Source organism: Octodon degus, unplaced genomic scaffold, assembly GCF_000260255.1.
Source record: "Octodon degus isolate 3935 unplaced genomic scaffold, OctDeg1.0 scaffold00042, whole genome shotgun sequence".
Classification (NCBI taxonomy): Eukaryota; Metazoa; Chordata; class Mammalia; order Rodentia; family Octodontidae; genus Octodon; species Octodon degus.
This window is the reverse complement of record NW_004524618.1, coordinates 11014188-11025015: the sequence shown is the minus strand read 5'-3', so window position 1 is coordinate 11025015 and position 10828 is coordinate 11014188. Positions and strand designations below refer to the sequence as shown.

The 10828-nt window shown below is 46.2% G+C and overlaps 1 protein-coding gene across 2 annotated transcripts in view; it reads right to left on the bottom strand.

The window, feature by feature from the left end:
- The window catches only part of Pdcd4 (programmed cell death 4), a 31192-nt gene extending 30923 nt beyond the window's left edge, over positions 1 to 269 (bottom strand). The window contains exon 1 of one of the 2 annotated variants that reach the window (XM_004631527.2): positions 150 to 269. The gene's annotated coding sequence lies outside the window, so the exon portion shown is untranslated. The remainder of the gene's footprint in view (positions 1 to 149) is intronic. The other variant, XM_023715591.1, reaches the window with a different exon arrangement.
- Positions 270 to 10828: the final 10559 nt, after the last annotated feature.

The window sequence follows — 10828 nt, the reverse complement described above, 5'->3', positions numbered from 1 at the left end:
GCTTGCGGGCGGGCGGCGGACCCCAGCCCCGACCCACGGCCCGGCCCCACGCCCCCTCCCCCGCCCAACGTGCGGCGGGCTCCGAGGCGTGGGGGCTGGGAGAGAGCGCAGTCTCCCGGAGCGCGCGAGCTGCGCCCATAGCTACTGACCCCTCGGGCCACAGCCGCCGCTCGCCCAGGTCCCCGGTCCGCCGGCCCCAGCCCCGCTCCTCAGCCTCCGCCGCCGCCTCCGAGCGTCTCCAGCCCTTCTCACTCTGTTTTTGTTTTGTTCTACCCAGTAACACGGGGGCGACAGGCCAGCGTTGATTGGCCGCGAGGAAGGGGCCGGCTGGCCAATCGTGGCGGCTGAGCTGCGCCGGAGGAAAAGGGAGGGAAGTGAAACGTGGAGAGTGGGGGAGGGGCCGGGAGAGCAGCGCGCATGCGCGGCGGCCCCCCACCCCAAGCCCGGACGGGGCGGGAGCGGCCGCTGGGTTGGATGCGCGGGTTAGGATGGAGGTTCCTTGACCCAGCTCGCCTATTCCCTTCCTGGCGACCAGCTTTGGGCTTCCTGGAGCTCCCTGCCTCCTTTTCTGGGCTCTCCAGGAGCAGTAGCCTCTTCCTCCAGCTCTTTCTCACTCCCTAGCGCCTGCTCTGTGCAGACCCCACCCCGAGCGGTCTCCGCGAATGCCCACAGCCCTTGGAGGAAGAAATAGTTCCATTTCACAGGAATTCAGACTTCCTGCGTGCCTTTCTGACTAGTCCTCGCGCCGTGGCCGGTGCGCACCTTCCGGGCCCCAAGGCTGCCGCCAAAGCCTGGGCTGTAATTTCTGATTTGTTATACCTTCCTGTGGCTGTTCTCCGGCTTTTCCTCCTGCCTGCGTTTGCTCTGGCTGCACTTTTCCTCATACTTTCTAGGTCACTGTCTCCTGAGGTAATGACCCGGACTTAATGCAGACTCGGCACACTCAGCGACTCTGCGGATTTTCCTACTCTCTGGTTGCCTGGTCTGTCTAGAACAACACAGCTTCCTCCTCACCTTCCAGCTACTTCTAACCTAACTGCTTTGTGGCCAGTCTGCCTTGCCTGGGGATGATCCCTAACGCTGTTAGCTCAGCACACATAAGCACCCCTCACCAGCTTCCCACTGCCTCCCCAGAGGGCCAGCCCCTCAGCTGGACAGTCGAGGCCCCATGACGCCAAGCATTGCATGGTGTCAGAGCTTCTTAGCCACGTCCCTTACATCTTCCCAGTCCACACAGGGCCTCTCCCTGCAACTCCACCTCTTAGACCGTTCGCTGCATGTGCTTTCCTATCTCTTCACAAATCTCCGTCACCTTCAATTGCCTCTTGTCCTGCTCCCATCCCTGCCTGGCGCAATCCCATCCGGGCCTCTTGGCCCTCCGTCGCTCAGGGTTTCTAGTGTGCTTCATTGCTTGGTATGATCTGTTTTCCTGTCTCGGATCCTCAAAGTGTTGGCCGGTTCGACCTCCGGAGACCCTGGTCACATTCTACCAGGCACTAACTTAACTTAAGTCCCTGTCTTGTCCCATCTCGCCTGCTTAAGAAGGATGTAATGTTCTTGAAAACAGTATCTGTGTCTCACGCATCAGCTGTTGTTATACTGCTTAGGAAGATACTTTGTGCCCGTGCAGTAAAGACATCTTGGTGTGAGTTCAAAGGTTACTAGCAGTTAGTGTTATCCCCATCTGTTGGGAAGCATCTGAGTTAGCCTCATGGGCCGTGCTCAGTTTTTAAAATCAGAGCCTCCCAGCCACTCAGCTTTGCTGTTTTGTCCATAATCTACAGTGGTTTCCTTTCTCCTGCCCCACTTTCTTCTCCACTGACTAGAGACTGCTGGCTCCTTTAAAAAAAAAAAACAACAACAACACATCCTATTCTTCCTCTACACTGTTCCTTTACTCACTTGATTTAGTCTTGGACTCCTCCCTTTTTCCTTCCTACCACCAGCCTCTCTGATTCCTGTTAGGTTATTTTGTGGCCTTACTCACTTAGCACATTGATTAAGCACCAATGGAACAACCAGGCCCTGTTAGGCAGGTATCCTAAGATCGGTACAAATGAGATATGATTATCATTTTTAAAGTATCTAAAATCTCCCTTTTACCAAATACACACACACACACACACACACACACACACGAACCCATTAGAGAGTAAACAGTCTGTACCCTTTCTTTCCATCATCTCAAGCACTTTCCATGATGCCTGGTATCCCAGGACCCACCTTTGGGTATGGTTGATCAGTTCGGGCAAGACATAAAATGGGGTTCTAAGGGCCAGAGAGATAGCTGAGTGGCATAAGTGCCTTGCCTGGCAAGCCTGAGGTCCTGAGTTCGATCCCTGGTAGAATAAAGAAAAGGAAGGGAGAGAGGGAGGGAGGAAAGGGAAAGGAAAGGAAAGGAAAGGAAAGGAAAGGAAAGGAAAGGAAAGGAAAGGAAAGGGAAAGGGAAAGGAAAAAGGTTCTGACTAGTTCCCTCACTAACTTCCTGTAAGAACTTCAGCTCCTCTCAGGGCCTCTGTTTCTTCCCTAGTGAAATCCAGAAATTGGCCTCAATCAGGATTCCCAAGGTATTTTCCAAAGAGCATGAATTTTACAGAATATTAAATAGATATATTGGGGGAGCTTATATCTTCATGGAAGGAACATCTTTCAACAAAGTTAAAACTCTGTCTTTACCCTCAACTCTTATTAATGGGTTTTGTTTTGTTTTGTGTGTTTTGTTTTGTTTTGTTTTTGCGGAACTGGGTATTGAACTCAGTCCCTTGCACTTGCCAGGGAAGTGCTTATTCTACTGAGCCATCTCCTTGGTCCTCTTATTAGTGTTTTCAATAAAATACGTAATTTTAGAATCTGGGAGAACTAGAGTAAGGAACATAATAACCTTCCCAGTTTATTTGAACATGGAATCTTTATCCATTAAGATGTCCCAGAATTAGTTTTACTTAGAACCAGTCTGAAGATAACAGATGACAGCCACTGTCTCTAATATTTCTTCCAACGGGAAGAAATTCAACCCTATCCCTTTGTAGGTAAACAATAAAAAAGAACAATTTTTAATCTTTTTAATTTAAAAAATGGGAAAGCATCTAGATGCCAATCATTTTTGTCTACCAAATCAGTACCCAAGTGTTTATTATGTGCCTACTCCGTGACAAGCACAGAGCTGTCCCAGCTGTGTTCCCAGCTAAAGGAATTAGTCTGTCTTCAGTAGGTAATGCCTGAAGCCTAAGTGCCTCCCAGGCTTCTAGATAACAAGGTACAATTTTGTTGCACGTTATAATTTTTCTCTGACTGGCCTTTTTTATTTTTAAAGCCCCTTTTTTGTGGGCTTAATGTTGATTAAGCTGTTGGATAAGAGTTCTTTTGCTTACCTCATTCTGTCCTGATTGATGGAATTTTACTGTTCCAGAAGTTTGGGAGGGAAAAGACCAACAGAGTTGCCCAGAGTGAGACAGCTGTTCAGACATGGCAACAGAAACTGAGCTGTGTGATCTTCTCTGTGTGCCTCAGGCTGAAGCACTATTAAGATGCATAAAATGATAGAAAGTATATTTGGCTTGTAGGGTGTGTAGGAGCAAAGGTAAGATACAGTTTCTTCTTTCTTTTTCTTTCTTTCTTTCTTGCCTCTTAAGCTACCGACTTGTCTAATTGTGTTGCTTTGATCCTTTCATTTCTTCTTCCCAGAGCCAACTGAATGTTCTAGTTGTCTGAATTATGAAAGAAAGCATCACCTTGGGGCCTTACGGGTTTTTTGTTGTTGTTGTTGTTGTTGTTGTTGTTGTTGTTGTTGTTGTTTTTCCCCGGTACCAGGGATTGAACTCAGGACCTTGCACTTGCCAGGCAAGTGCTTATTCTACTGAGCCATCTATCTCCCCAGCCCCTCTGGGGCCTAATGAAGCCACTCTAGTTTTGACACTGGGATGCTGGGCAGGATCCTGAGATAGCGCCATAGGAATCCTGGGAATGGGAGACCAGACAAAAGATGTGAGGGTTGGCCACTAGTGGCAGAAGGAGATTCTATCGGGTAGACAGAGGGACCGTCACTCTCAATGCAGGAGCTTTCTCAGGCCGTAAAATTCAGATGCCACCATCTTTTTCCATCCCAAAGGCAAGTGAAGGCTGATGTTAGGGTTTGGAGTACCAAAGAGTTAATGAGGGTAAATAACCTGGAAAGGCATGATGAAGGCGGAAGCAACCAGAATTACTATTACTGCCCTTGGAACTCTCCAAAGCCTTTTCCTGCTCTGGGCCAACCCCCATTTTTAAGAACTCTTATTCTTACTAAGCACTGTTTATGCCCTTGAATGAAACTGAGAAGAAGCCATCTTTCTGGAGACTAAGGGTGGGTCTAGCCCACTTCCTTCCAAAGAACTTTCAGATGTCATTGTCACTTGTAACATCCTATCTACCTGAACTGACATCCTGCCTCCTTTTGTGAAATCAAGGCCTGAATTTTAAGAACTCCAATAAGGCAAAAACTGGGCTATAACACAAATGATAAAAGAGACAAGTTTTGAAGAGAGCCAAAAAACAATTCTAATGATAGCTGACATTTGTTTTTCAAGGTTGACTGAGCTTTCACCATGGCCCTATGAAGTGGACAATCATCTGAGCACTTTAAGCACAAGGGAAATGAGGCCTACACAGGTCACTGATAGCCAGGGGACTTCTATACTGCAAGGAAATTTGGGTATTCCCTAGTCCAAACTCTTCATTTTACAAATGCACGAAGACCCAAAAGAAGTCTAGTTAGTTGCACAAACCCACATACTAGTTAGTCTTAGAAGTACAAGTGAGGTTTCAGTGCCCCATCCTGGTAGGTATTGGGTAGACCGGAGGAACCCAGACCTTTTGGCTCCCAGACTGGGCTGAATTCTATCTGCTGCTAAGGCTTGAATCTGGAATTGAAAGCAAGTATCTGAGTCCATAGTTGGTCCCCAGAGCTTTGTGGTATCAGATTAATCCATTTTAAGGTATTGGAAGTGAGGATGAGGGACACAGGGGTGAAGAGGATCTGTAGGATGTTAGGAAACTCTTCATGGGACATTTTCAGTAATATCTTTTCTAGAATAAAGAGCATGGAGTAATAGGAAGCCCAGCAGTAAGAAGTAGATGTAGTGTTTTCATGTAGCACATACCAAGCGATACTAAAAGGCTGTATAGAGTTTTACTTCCCTAATTCAGATTTTAAGAGGCTTTCTCAGTGGGTTTGTCTTTTGTGAGTTTTACCCCCTACCAAGTCACCCCTATGACCTTAAGGATTTAGAAACAAGCTCAATTAAGGTAGAGCAACTTCAGCAAGACAACTTCCCATCATGCTCTTAAATTCTAACCATATCTCCTGTACCTGGCCTGAGTTCTAAGTGTATGCAAATTCCAGCTTTTCAAACTTTTGCAATTTTGGACCATCATTGCTTTCTAGCGTTTCATTATGACACCATACATTTAATTATGTCCAATCATGCTCCTGCAGCTGCACCTCTGGGGGCTTTATTTGCATTGCTCTGGCACACTGGGTCCTTGGCTAGGCTTCAGACAGCTCAGAATTAATGCTTCTTCTCCCATGAGCTCTGAATGCACCTAGCTGTCATCATGACCATTCCCCTCTGGGCCTGCACATACCAAATATGCAGCTAGAGCCCAGGGTGCCTGGGATAGACAAGAGGGACTTTTCTTCCTGCAAATAAGAGAAATGGGTGATCTTCATTATTATTAAGAGAGCCAGCTCTACAAGGAAACAGAGAAGGATACAGAGGGTGGAGGGTAGACTCGAGACATAAATGCTGGGCAGAGAGGGTGCATGCGCTAAAAAAAAAAAAAAAAAAGAGTTCAGTAACAGAATTAGTCAATCCTCTATTTTGAGTAAAGAGAAATGAGAACAGAAAAAGATGAGAAGGTTTTTATTTTTGTTTTTGTTTTTGTGGTTATTTATAATGAAAGTGAAGTCACCTACACATAAGATCTGAAGCAGAGAAAGGCTCTAGAAGATGGCCTGGCGAGGCTAACTTGTCCCCGTTACATATAAACCCAAGTTGCATGCAGAGGGGGCAAGCAGTCTGGCTCTGGGCAATTCACTGACAGCTGTGGGACCAGATCCTGTCGCCTGGAGCTGCCTGCCTTCTGCTCGTGTGTTGCGCTTCTACTCCCATCCCTCCACACACACTGTTTTTCTTTCCAAAAAGCTAGGAGGGAAGCTTTCAGGAAAAAACAAACCAAGACTGACACTTTTGAAGCGCAGCTTCAGGAAATCCCCAAGCTCAGCAATTGAGTGCAACAGGCTCAGGACTGGCAGCCACACAGCACAATTGACAAAGCCGTCGTCAAAACAGGAGCCAGCAGCCAATAAGGCACCCTCTAAGAACCAAGAAAAACACCCAAAGAGAGAAAAAATAACCACGGAGGGTGCAACCGAAAGTTTTACCATCACTTCTTGTGTTGCATGTATGTATTTGTGAGTGTGTGTGTGTGTGTGTGTGTGTGTGTGTGTTTAGGAAATTCTCTTTGTAGGTAATGAATTTAGGCCAGAGATTTATGGATGGGCTTCAAGGGGTGCAAGAACATCTTAAAATTTTATACAAGTCTCATTATGAATATGTACCTGATCTCATAATGGGTTCATAACTTTTTCTCAAACAATAACAAAAAGATCAGGAAGTTTTAGAAAGCAGCATATGATTATATTGGGCCCGCGCATAAAGAAAGTATTTTATCAGGAGATACCACCAGTTTTCTTTCCTTTGTATGTCAAACAGGGTCCAAATTAAAAGAGGCTTCAGAGTAACTACAACAAGAAAAAAAAATGATTTTTAAGACAGCAGTGGTTCTAAACAGTGATGGAAATGCCATCTGGGGACATTGCAGTAGTCATTATGGTCAGGTATGGCAGCTGCTTTCTATTGAGTTGATGTCACTATGCCATAAAATATAAGCTGAATCTGCCAAAGTTTCTAAAATCAAAGTCATAGCCCCATTGCCCATGAATTCACCATTATAAACTCCTAAATTTAGTAAAGAGCACAACGAATATATGATGTCTCTCAACATATGCTGCACAGATGTTCTACCACAGAGAAAGGTGCTAGGAGGAAGTTAGCTCTCCTCTTAGAAAATTACAATGTCATAAGCAAACCCATATGATTTTAACTGAATGTTTGCTGAACCTCCTTGAGCATGAAACCCGTTTTGTCTATTGCTACTTTATGCAGTACCTGTTAGAATACACGGATTCAGTACAATGGGATCTGGACTACAAGGCAAGAGTCTTGGTTTCTGATCATAGTTCTGTCATTAATTGAATGGAAGACCTTAGGTCTTCTGACGGCACTGAGGTGGTAGAACTTAGGTCTTCCAGGTTCTTGCCAGTGCTGTGATCCATCCACTATAATCTGGCTTGGTTGGTGACCTAAAATTCTGGTTATAACTTTTTTATGATCCTACATATTCTCAAGCTGTGTAGTGCAATAATTCTGCTAATAAGCTACCGTCTCTTAAAGAACACTTTGGAGAGATGAGACAAATGTGGAAACACTAGAACTGAGCAGAAGCTCCGTCTAGCAACATGAATAAATTTCAAAAGCATAATGTTGGGTGAAAAGAAGGAAAGTCATAGCACTGAACAGAACCAACACTGGAAAGTTAGGTCAGCTTGATTCACTGTGATGAATACCTGCAGTAAACAGAGCTCCAGATCGTAGCAAACACAAGGCAGCTGACTAGTGGCCATTTGCATCCAGGGGGCTGGGTTTTTAAGAAACTATACAACCCTTTTTGAAGCCAGCAAGGTTTTACCAAGCATTAGAATCACATGACCTTGAAGAGCAAATGCCTTTTTTCAAAGGACCCAAGTTATTCCCACAGGTATTGTTAACCTCTGGGAGAATCCATATCTCAGAGGAAAGGAGGGCGTCAGTAGCTCACACTCAAAGCTACTTTAGTCCATAAAGTCCCGACTGCAGCTTTCCCAGGGGATACAGAAGGCCTGGGAACACTTTAAGTAGCACTTGTAAAGTGGCCCCTGCTCTTGCACAATCAGTAGGGAGGAAGCGTAGGGTGATGCATTAAGACTGTGTGTGTGTGTGTGTGTGTGTGTGTGTGTGTGTGTTCTGCATCCCAGACACAGAAAGCTCTAAAAATTTCTGCAGGCAGAGCATGAGGAAAACCTCTAAAAGCAAAGGGCCAGGGTTGCAGTGAACAGGGCTACTGATGGCTTAGAACTTGTTCTGTAGAAGGTCTTTTGCTCCATACCATGGTCACAACATATGTGACCTCATGTCTGGATGAAGTCACACATCTGACAAGACTGCTGCGTGCAGCACTTAGGAGCATTTTTCAAGTACAAATCCATCTTGTCACTCCTTTGTCCTTAGTGCCCTGTGAACCTGGAACCATTTAGCAAAGCATACCTGTGTCTTCTCAGTTGAACTTCACTCAAAAGCCTGGGCTGGTCAAATGAAGTGCTAGTTTTGAGCAAGTTACTTCACATTCTCTGACCTCAGTTTTCTCACCTATAAAATGGGGATAATTATAGTGCCCATTGTGCAAGGGTTGTTTTTCAAGTTAAATGAAATGTTTGTATTTAGCGAGATGCCTGACATATTGCAAGTACCTAATAATATTTTGTTGCCATTGATATTATTCTTACTTACTGAATTCTGACTGATCTTCAGAGTCCAGTGAAACAGTATCTCCTGTAAGCAGTTCCCACAGGCCAGCCCAGAGTTCAGGCTGTCCTTCCCTGTGACTTTTCTGCTGTCCTCCAGCTGATCTCTAGAGCTCGGTTCATTTGTACGCTGATTCCCCGCTGGCCTTCGGGTTTCTGAAAGGCAAAACCCTCTCCTGCCTTCAGCATATCAGCAGATGCCAACCCACAAATGTATGGTTGAAAGATAAAGGAACAAATAAAATTTCTCTTTTCCTTAAAAGAGCCTGTCTGGACCTGGTCGGAGAGCCTCACTTCCTGGCGCAGCCTGCAGATGCCTTTCTAACACTGTTGGCTCAGCTGGCAGTTGCAGCGGAGCCTTCTGTGCTTGCACCTGAGGCCTGGCCTTGCTGTGACCATCCCAGGAAGGGAACCGTAGCCATTCATCCAGGCCCTGGGAGTGGCAGAGCACTAAGCTTCCCAGAGCCCCCAGGCGCACTGGCTCTCAGGAGGAACTTGTAGGCTGACCTGAAGCAGCTATCCTGGGCTCAGGCTGGCTTGACCTCTGCCTCGGCCCTCCGACCAAGCTTCTTCTCTTATGGAGCCTGTTCTACTTGCATGCCTGGTTCACAGGAAGAGCTGACAAAAATAAAACCAGCAGGGCAACAAACTGCACAGGAAGTTGCAGGTCTGTGAGCCAGAGTGGAGCAGAGCTATTTGGGTTAACACACCACAAGAAAGGCTGCCTGCCACTGAACTCCTAGGACCCTGCCCTGACTCGTTTGCATAGGAAGCTCTCTGGGGAGTCAGGCCTAGCAGACCTAGGCCTGGGGTCAGCATCTGCAGCCGGTCCATACAGGGAGCATAAATAAGTGAGGTCGCTGAGCCTCACTTTTCTTTTCTGTGAGTCCCCTTCAATAATGAAGGAAGGCCACGTATTTGTTATGTGAACCCCTGTGGTCTTATTATGTGAACACATACACATACACAGCTCATTCATATACACATTGAGATATATACACATTGTACCCAAATATGCCACACACATGTACATATACCACACACACATGTACTGTACCTCATACATATTTCATGCATGTACACAGCCCATCCACATACTAAATTGAGAACATTTATGAAGCCAACAGCTCTATAAATTCTCCTTCTGGCTTTCTAACTAGAAGCAGACTGTCTCCCCCTTAACTGTTTCTGAGCCAGAGTTCCTCTAATGTGAGTCTAATCATGGTGGTGTCCTTTCCTTAGTCCAGTCATTTGACACCATTGTCTAGCAGTTCTCTGCAGCCATGGACTTTTATTGATTCATAAATCTGGGAACTGAGGATATATTTACAAAAATTCATGGGGACACCACCATTTATAGAGTGGCTACCGTGTACCAGCTCACCCGTGTCTGCATGTCTTCATCGAAACTGCTGGCATCTCCCTCACATAACTGACAAAGAAATGGAGGCTCAGAAAAGTACAAAAGCAAATTGCACAGGGCTTCACAAGCCATAAGGCGCAGGGCTGTAATTTGAATCTAAATGATCTATGGGCCTGAGTTTTCTACTGCCCATACAAGCCTTGTGAGATTAAGCCCACTCAGGCCCTTGAGGAGTTCCCCAACTACTGCCATGAATACTGCCCAGGCCATGGCTTTCCTGTTCCTACTGGAGTTCTCTTTGTCCTCTCAGAGCAGCGCCCCGCAGGCAGCAGGCTGGAGGCCTCCACTTTCCTAGACCCACAGGTATAGCCAACACAAACTCCTCACTGGAAAACACCATGCCTTCTGGACAAAGGCTCTGTGTGATATCCTTGTTTCTGCCTGACAGACTTCTGTGAAGAGGCTAAGCTGAAAGAACAGGCCTCATACAGACAGAGAGAGTTCTATAAACAGCTTCTGTAGCCTCTGAGTTATGAACGCATCAGTGCCAGCTGCCACAGGCCCCAGTGCCTCAGTTCTTCCAGGCCCAGGCAGCCAGAGCCTTTCTCTGGGAAACCAGCAGGGCACTGAATCTTTAGAAGCTGGGGTTTTGGGCTCCTTCACAACAGAAAATGGCCTTGCGTGTTAAGCAGACCTAGGTTTAAACCCCAGCTCTGTTACCTTCTACCTATCAGACTCGAGCAAAGTGACTTTTCCTGTTGGAACCTCAACTCCCTTGGCAATAGATGAAGCTATCAACACCTATA